Raw genomic sequence first — 8670 nt, 5'->3', positions numbered from 1 at the left:
TTTAAACACAGTTCTCGAAACATTTGAGTGAAATTGGGCCTCCTTTGGTAAGCAGTGGACCTGAAAATAATATTTTAAAAATAAACAGGCAAAGTCTTCAGTTCATCCATGACACAGGTGTAGTGTTCCCTTCTCTCATCATGTACTTTGAAGCACCCAGTTTTTTCATATAGTCTAAAAGCTAGAAGAACAAGAGTATATTTATGGTGGAATGTATTGTCACTTGCTAATAACTAGTTGAAATACTATCACCCCCTTGTAACAGCTTTAAGAAACAGCCGTTTAAGGCATACACTGTGTAACTCTTTGTATTTCTTGCTATACCTATTACAGATTACATAAAAGCCGGCAAATCCACATTTATATAAGCATTAAGCACTGGCTGTATTGTAGATTTTTAGTTCTAATACTAGCAGTACAGAGTTACAAAGCATAATTTTTAACACTTAGTTGCAGGTATAAGTATGGTATGTTTCATGGACTGGAGGAAGATGGGCCATTTGTCTTTAAATTTACTACTGACAACTGAATCGTTCTGGCTAAGCACTGGTATGTTAGAAAGAAAAGTAAAAATCAAACTGTTTATTGTTGCTTTTTGCCATTTGTTAGCATTTTACACAGGCTTCGATCTTCAGAGTACCCTGGATTCAGTAGAAAAAACTTTTAAATGAAGTTTTTGTACAATAGAAACTTCTCAGCAGTCAAAATTTAGACTGTAAAAAAATACATGCAAAACATACTTTTCTGAAAACACTTAACTTTGAACAAAGCAGCGAACTACACGAATGCAGAATGAAAACAGCATTTCAGCTCCACCAAAAGTGGTCATCATAAAAGGTGTAAAAGTCATCTAACTTCACTAGGCACTGTTTACTTTTTAAACAAGAGACAATAAAAAATATTGTCCACAAACAATATCCCAGCTCTAGGGCAGGTTTCAGAAAGTCTTCATGCTTTAATAGTGATGAGGTGAGTATGATCGAGATCTGGAACGTGGTCTGTATCCTCCACGGCTACAGTAAGGAGAAGGTGACCGTCTTCTGTAAATCTGATCCCTGTCTTGAGCAGCTCTCCATCCTCCTCCTCCTCCACCTCCTCCTCTGTAGGATCTGCTATAGTAGTCCTGATCATCATAGCCCCTATCATATCCTCTGTCATAGCAATCCCGACGCGGAGAGCTGCCATAGGTAGGTCTCCAAGTGTAAATTCCTGGTGTGGGAGTATGTGGTCTTTTTGTTATAGAGAAATCAACTCTGATCCTACGCCCATCAAGCTCCATTCCATTGGCACGTTCTTTAGCTTCCTTGGCATCATCTACATTTTCACGCTATACAAAGGCAAATCCTCCTGAACGCCTAGACCGCTGGTCATGGACAATAGACACATCAGCAATGGGACCATATTTAGAGAACACTTCTCTTAGATCTCTTTCTGTGGTGTACAGGCTCAACTCCAATACTCCAAGACAACAGTTAGGATCAGGATTTGCCCGATTCCCAACACGACGCCTGCGAGGGGACGTGGAAGAATGACTGCAGCTGTGCGGTCTGCGATGGTCTCCCTGTGAGGCCTGCTGCGCGATCGTCTATGGGAGCGGGATCGAGACCCTGGCCGGGTATAACGCCTTCACCTTCTTCTGGACCTGGACCTAGATTCAGAGCTGGACCTGGACTTTGATCTGGAACACCTGGAATCTTCCTTGGAGCGAGACCTTGCAGGGGTAGACCTTGCAGATGTCCCCAGTCTGTGAGCACTTCCACTCTGGAAGCAGAACGGGATTCCCTCTCGCCGTCCTTCTGCTCGCCGCTGTCGCTCGTGACTCCCGGCTGCTGTCCCCGGCTGCTGTCGCCGGTCCAGGTGCTTCAATGGAAGCTGCCACCCTCTCGCGCCTTCTTTAAGGAGGCTCAGCCGCAGCCTCACACGATACACCGGTCGCCTCCGCACAGGCTCTGACTCTCCACTCAGATTTTAAATTATTTATTCTCCTTTCTACAAACATACCAATTTCAAATTCAGCGGAAGTATCAAAAGTGGGCTTAAAAATACGATTTCATATAATATCATATAATGTATCTATACATGAAAAATCAATTTATATGTAATACATATAAGAAATGTTTATGTATAAAAACATATAACATAACATATTAAATATAGTATAAAATATAATATATGTGAGATATATGTATATGACTTATAAATGTGAGATATATATAAAAGACACACAATCACCAAATATATATATATATATATATGTATATATATATATATATATATATATATATATATATATATGGTGTGCGTATATAACACAGATCTTCTCTTAGGTCACATTCAGGGATGCAATGGCTATAAAAAAATGTGAATATTTCTAGCCATATCTCAAATATTATTTGAAGAATGAGATAAAATGGACCTTCAAAGTGGCTACAATCAATTTTCTCTATTTGTTCAGAAAATATATGAATTTAGCACTAGCTATGCATACTTATAAGAATATGCATGCATTTTCTCACAGTCCTTAAACCATTCCTAGGAGGCATTAATATTGTTTTAGCTGAGAAAACAGAGACATTAGCAGGTTAAGTACCTGCTGATGTCCACCCAGCTGAAAAGGAATAGTGCCAGAATTTAAATCCAGAGCCTACATTTCAGAGTCTACACTTAATTTCCCCTCCAAGTACTCAGTTGCATGAACTATATGGTAGGCAGTGTGCCAGATGCTTTGCTACCATTTAATATAACCCATTCTTTCTTTTACCTGCTGATCATTTGCATCAAGACAAATCAGGTAACTAATCAGTCAAATACATCACTTCTCTCCCCTATCAAGCTAGTAACTTGAAGCCTAGAAAAGGAGTGATCTCTGCAAAGGGGAGATGGGTTGTGGAAAATACTCTAACATATTTTAAGCAGCATCTTGTGCTCCCAAAGTAGTTTTTGGTTGGGGTGCAAAACAGATAAAGAGGCATGCAATCTTTTGAAGTCCAACGAGATGAAGGAACAATCGATGGCCCAGCAGCAGAGCTCAGACCTACAAAACCCCTCTGCCAATTCCCAGTCTTCTTCCCAGGGAGCCACATTGTTCTCATCAGCACGCTCCATAAATTTTGCAGTAGGATGCAAGCTGCTGGCTGGAAGCTGACACTGATTGAAAAACCTTGCCCCAGGCCAACTGCTGTAAGGAAAGAACTTGGGGGTTCAGAAGGAAGCACCAGGGCTTGTTGTTTGGCAGATTTGTCAGCATTTAGAGATCACAGGAGAGAGAGAATACCAAGATAAGGCTAATTCCCCAAGGGAAAATATTATACAGTTGTTCTTTCTTTCTTTCTTTCTTTCTTTCTTTCTTTTTTCTTTTACTTTGGTAGTGCAAAAATAAAATTTAGTATTAGGCAAGCTATTTTTGGTAATTACAACAGAATGTTAAGGAGATTTGGTCTGCTAGATTTTGTTGTTGTTGTTGTTGATTACCTTCCAATGAACTTTCTTTTTCCTACCTTCAAGCAATAGAGGGTGACCTAGGCTACAGAAACTTGATTTTCTCTCATTAGAGAGTAGCCAAGGGCTCTTTAAGCTAATAAAGCAAGATAAATATTACAGATAAAACAAGATAGAACATTCAGGTGGAGATGACGACAAACTGCCTTAGAGGGTTTATGTTAACAATTACAATCAGAGAAGGAGGAATCAGACCTCTAAAAAAGAAAAGCACTTTATTATTTATTTACAGCAATTTAAAAATGTTCTGCATCATAAGGCCAATTATAAACTTTTCAATCACCTCCTTCACCATAAACATAGAAGTTTTTCCCAGAAAATTATTCAAAAAGCAAAAGTAAACACTTTCTCTTTCAAACCAGAACAGAGTCATTTTTATAGTAGGAAGAAAATGAAACAAAACCTGCACTATAATTCACTGAGATTGTCTTTTTAGCCTGTTGGAAATTCTGGGGGGCACGTGTTTGGATCTATAAGGCAATTCTTCTTGGTATCCATTAGGAAAAGGCCTGCAATTTCTCCCCATGTAAGTTATCTCTTAATTCTAATCTTTCTAATCCCACAATTTCAGGTATTTTCTTTATATTTCAGTTTTGTTATTGTTGTTGTTTTCCTTTTTCTACGCTCCTAGGTACCTTTCAATGGACAATCAGTTGCTCTACACTTTGCTTTAGTTTTTATTTATTGATTCTATAATTTAACAGATATCTGGAGACAAGAATACTAATTGGTAACATTGGAAAAATGAATAAAACTAGGTCTCTGTTTTGATTAATTCACACAAGCAGAAAAGTAAACAGACATAAAAATCTATAATTATACATTGTAAAAAAATTTAACATAGCATTTGAAAAGTCACTCCATAGGGTCAAAAGCACCTGTCATTGAACACTGTCCTTTTCTTTTACAAAGTACAGCGGCCTTGATTAAGTTGCTTAAGTTTTCTTAACCCTGATTTCTTTGTCAGTAAAATAGAGATAATAATGCCCAGCTCAGAGAGTTCAAAGTGATAAAAATATGGTATATATATATATATATATATATATATATATATATATGTATAGCAAATAATATATTAGATTCATAAAATGTGGTGGGACAGGGGAAGGAAGGACTAACTCAGTTAAGACTTCCCAGAAATGTGAAATGTGAAGTGAAGTCCAAATAAATCATAGACAAAAATTCAAGAGGTGGTTATGAGAAAGTCCTAAAGGTAAAATCTGTAACAGATATACAGATTATACAAGGATGACAAGTAGTTATTTATATTTGGAGTGTGAGCTCATGCTGAGTGATTGAAGACAATTAAACTTAAAAAATAAGTTGGGAGAAGATTATGAAAAGACTTGTATTCCATGCAAAGGAATTTTAATCTCTGCAAATGAGAAATAATTAGAGATCTTTCAGAAGAGTATAAAATACCAGAATTGTACCTGAGAAAGTAAAATGTGAACAGTGGGTAACAGTGGGGAGAAGTTGGGGGCAGAGAAACAAATTTAGAGCACATATCAATTACTTAAAAATAACATTTATGTTAAATTATATATATGTTTATATCATATTTATATTATAAGATAACATAAACTTATGTAATCATATAAAGGAAATAAAACCTCCAGTCAAGCAATGATAATAAAAATAAAAAGAATGGATGGAAGGGAGAGAAAAGAATTTAGAAAACAGTAATTGACTAGATATAAGGAATTGTGGATGTGGATATGTCAAAGGCATTGCTGGATGTTTTACCCTGAGAGACTGTGTGGCTTGTGAGCCCCCTAGTTATTATATATAATTCAGGATAGAAAGACAGAATGAGGGTGTATGATGAAGTGGACCATTATTCACCAATTCTTTTTTTTTTTTTTTGCTGTTGTTATTAAAGAATGTTTAATAGCATGAAATGATGTTTACTCTACAATAAAAATGAAAAAAAATTACAAAATGATATTTAATAATATGATTCCAGGGCCAGGTGCAGTGGCTCAAGCCTGTAATCCCAGCACTTTGGGAGGCCAAGGCGGGCGGATCACGAGGTCATGTGATGGAGACCATTGTGAAACCTCATCTCTACTAAAAAATACAAAAATTAGCTGGGTGTGGCCGTGCAAACCTGTGATCCCAGCTACTCGGGAGGCTGAGGCAGGAGAATTGTTTGAACCTGGGAAGTGGAGGTTGCAGTGAGCCAAGATCATGCTGCTGCACTCCAGCTTGGTGCCTGGCAACAGAGCAAGACTCTGTCTCAAAAAAAAAAAAGAATAATAAAATAAATATATATATATGTGTGTGTATATATATATGTATATATATATATATATATATATATATATATACACATATATAATTCCAAAGGAGCAAAGAGTGTGAAAGAATGTATATCTTCATAGAAATATTTCTATAGATTCATATGTAGTTATAGAACTGGTATAAAATATATGTAATTTTTTTTTTTTTTTTGAGACAGAGTCTTGTTCTTTCACATAAGCTGGAGTACAGTGACACCATCTCAACTCACTGCAACCTCTGCCTCCTGGGTTTAAGCAATTATCCTATCTCAGCCTCCCAAATATCTGGGACTACAGGTGCATTCTACCATGCCTGGCCAATTTTTGTATTTTTAGTAGAGATGGAGTTTTGCCATGTTAGCCAGGCTGGTCTTGAACTCCTGACCTCAGGTGATCTGCCTGCCTGAGCCTCCCCAAAGGCTGAGATTACAGGCGTGAGCCACTGCACTCAGCCTATATGTAACTTTTTTAAAATGTACAAATTCTTTATATATATATATATATATATATATATATATATATATATATATACACATTATTGAACTTTAGGTTCTGGGGTACCTGTGAAGAACATATAAGATTGTTGTATAGGTACACACAGGGTAATGTGGTTTGCTGCCTCCATTCCCATAATGTATATCTGGCATTACTCCCATGTTATCCCTCCCCAACTCCCTATCCCCTACTGTTCCTCCCCTAGTCACCCCCTGCAGACCTCAGTGTGTGATGTTCCTCTCCCTGTGTCCATGTGTTCTCATTGTTCAACACTCCCCTATGAGTGAGAACATACAGTGTTGGATTTTCTGTTCTTGTGTTAGTTTGCTGAGAATGATGGTTTCCAGGTTCATTCATGTCCCTACAAAGGACATGAACTCATTGTTTTGCATGGTTGCATAGTAATCCATGGTGTATATATGCCACGTTTCCCTGTCCAGCCTATCATCTATGGACATTCGGGTTGGTTCCAAGTCTTGGCTATTGTAAACTGCTGCAATGAACATATGTGTGTGTGTGCCTTTATAATAGAAAGATTTATGGCCAGGCACAGTGGCTCAAGCCTGTAATCCCAGCACTTTGAGAGGCCAAGGCTGGTGGATCACGAGGTCAAGAGATCGAGACCATTCTGGTCAACAAGGTGAAACCCCATCTCTACTAAAAATATAAAAATTAGCTGGGCATGGTGTCGCGTGCCTGTAATCCCAGCTACTCAGGAGGCTGAGGCAGGAGAATTGCCTGAACCCAGGAGGTGGAGGTTGCGGTGAGCCGAGATCGCACCATTGCACTCCAGCCTGGGTAAAAAGAGCGAAACTGTCTCAAAAAAAAAAAAAAAAAGAAAAAAGAAAAAAGAAAAAGAAAGATTTATAATCCTTTGGATATATACCCAGTAATGGGATTGCTGGGTCAAATGGAATTTCTATTTCTAGTTCCTTCAGGAATCGCCACACTGTCTTCCATAATGGTTGAACTAATTTACACTCCCACCAACAATGTAGAAGTGTTCCTATTTCTCCACATCCTCTCCAGCATTTGTTGTCTCCAGATTTTTTAATGATCGCCATTCTAACTGGTGTGAGATGGTATCTCAATGTGGTTTTGATTTGCATTTCTCTAATGACCAGTGATGATGAGCATTTCTTCATACGATTATTGGCCTCATATATGTCTCCTTTTGAAAAGTGTCTGTTCATATCCTTGGACCACTTTTGAATGCGTTTGTTTTCTTCTTGTAAAACTGTTTTAGTTCTTTGCAGATTCTTGGTATAAGTCCTTTGTCAGATGGGTAGATTGCAGAAATTTTTCCCATTCTGTTGGTTGCTGGTTCACTCTAATCATTGTTTCTTTTGCTGTGTAGAAACTCTGGAGTTTAATTCGATCCCATTTGTCTACTTCGGCTTTTATTGCCAATGCTTTTGGTGTTATAGTCATGAAGGCCTTGCCTATGCCTATGTCCTGGATGGTTTTGCCTAGGTTTTCTTCTAGGGTTTTTATGGTGATAGGTCTTATGTTTAAGTCTTTAATCCATCTGGAGGTAATTTTAGTGTAAGGTGTCAGGAAGGGGTCCCTTTATGACTAATATTTTGCCACATAACCATGTAGTGCCTCCCACTTGGGATTAGAGTATGTTTCCTTATCCCTCAATGTGGTGTTGGGCTATGTGACTTATTCTGGTCAATGGAATATAGATTGGAAGGTCAGAATGCCACTTGAAGGCTGAGGCTCTAAAAGACGTACCTTATTTCTGCTCATTCTCATGTATTTTAGGGATTTATCATGAGAAGTACAAGCCCCAGGTATCCTTTGGTCCAGGCAGAATGGGAAAGCACCTAAATTAATCCTCAGCCTAGATAGAAGCCCAGTCAAGCCCAACCAAGCCCAGCCAAGCCACATCCTGAACCAAGCTTCCTCAGCCAACCTGCAGACTTACCAAGAAAAATAAATTATTGTTGTATGTACTCCTGGAAAAAATATTTGTATGCAACGTTATTGTGACATCCATTGCCACTGAGGATTGGATTGATATAAAGGGACAGAAACTGACATTTAAATATCTGGTTCTAATTTGTTCCCAAGGTCCAACTGCCTCCCTAGGCTTGGAATCTCTAAACTGCCACAGTATTACCCCAATTCATCCATTTTTTCCTTTGTTTTCTTAAGCTCAGTAGAACAGTTGTTATTATTTATCAACCATTCACTTCTAGTACATTTCCAGTTCTGCTGAGATACTTTTAATCTTAATTACGTTTCCAGACAAAATGGTAGAATAATGAGGCCATATGTTGGACCAGGAATTATCATGTATAGGAAAAGACCACTTAATTAAAAAATTAGTTGGAGTAAGAAATTAATTAATTAATGATGCAGTGGACTCCATAGCTACAAACTACATATA

General features: G+C 37.9%; 1 pseudogene; it reads right to left on the bottom strand.

Moving 5' to 3' along the window:
* Positions 1-317: 317 nt before the first annotated feature.
* The window catches only part of LOC141583830 (transformer-2 protein homolog beta-like), a 29719-nt pseudogene continuing 21366 nt past the window's right edge, over positions 318-8670 (bottom strand).

This window comes from Saimiri boliviensis, chromosome 3 (assembly GCF_048565385.1).
Source record: "Saimiri boliviensis isolate mSaiBol1 chromosome 3, mSaiBol1.pri, whole genome shotgun sequence".
Taxonomy (NCBI): Eukaryota; Metazoa; Chordata; class Mammalia; order Primates; family Cebidae; genus Saimiri; species Saimiri boliviensis.
The sequence above is the reverse complement of the archived record's forward strand: the minus strand, read 5'-3'. Positions and strand labels throughout refer to the sequence as shown.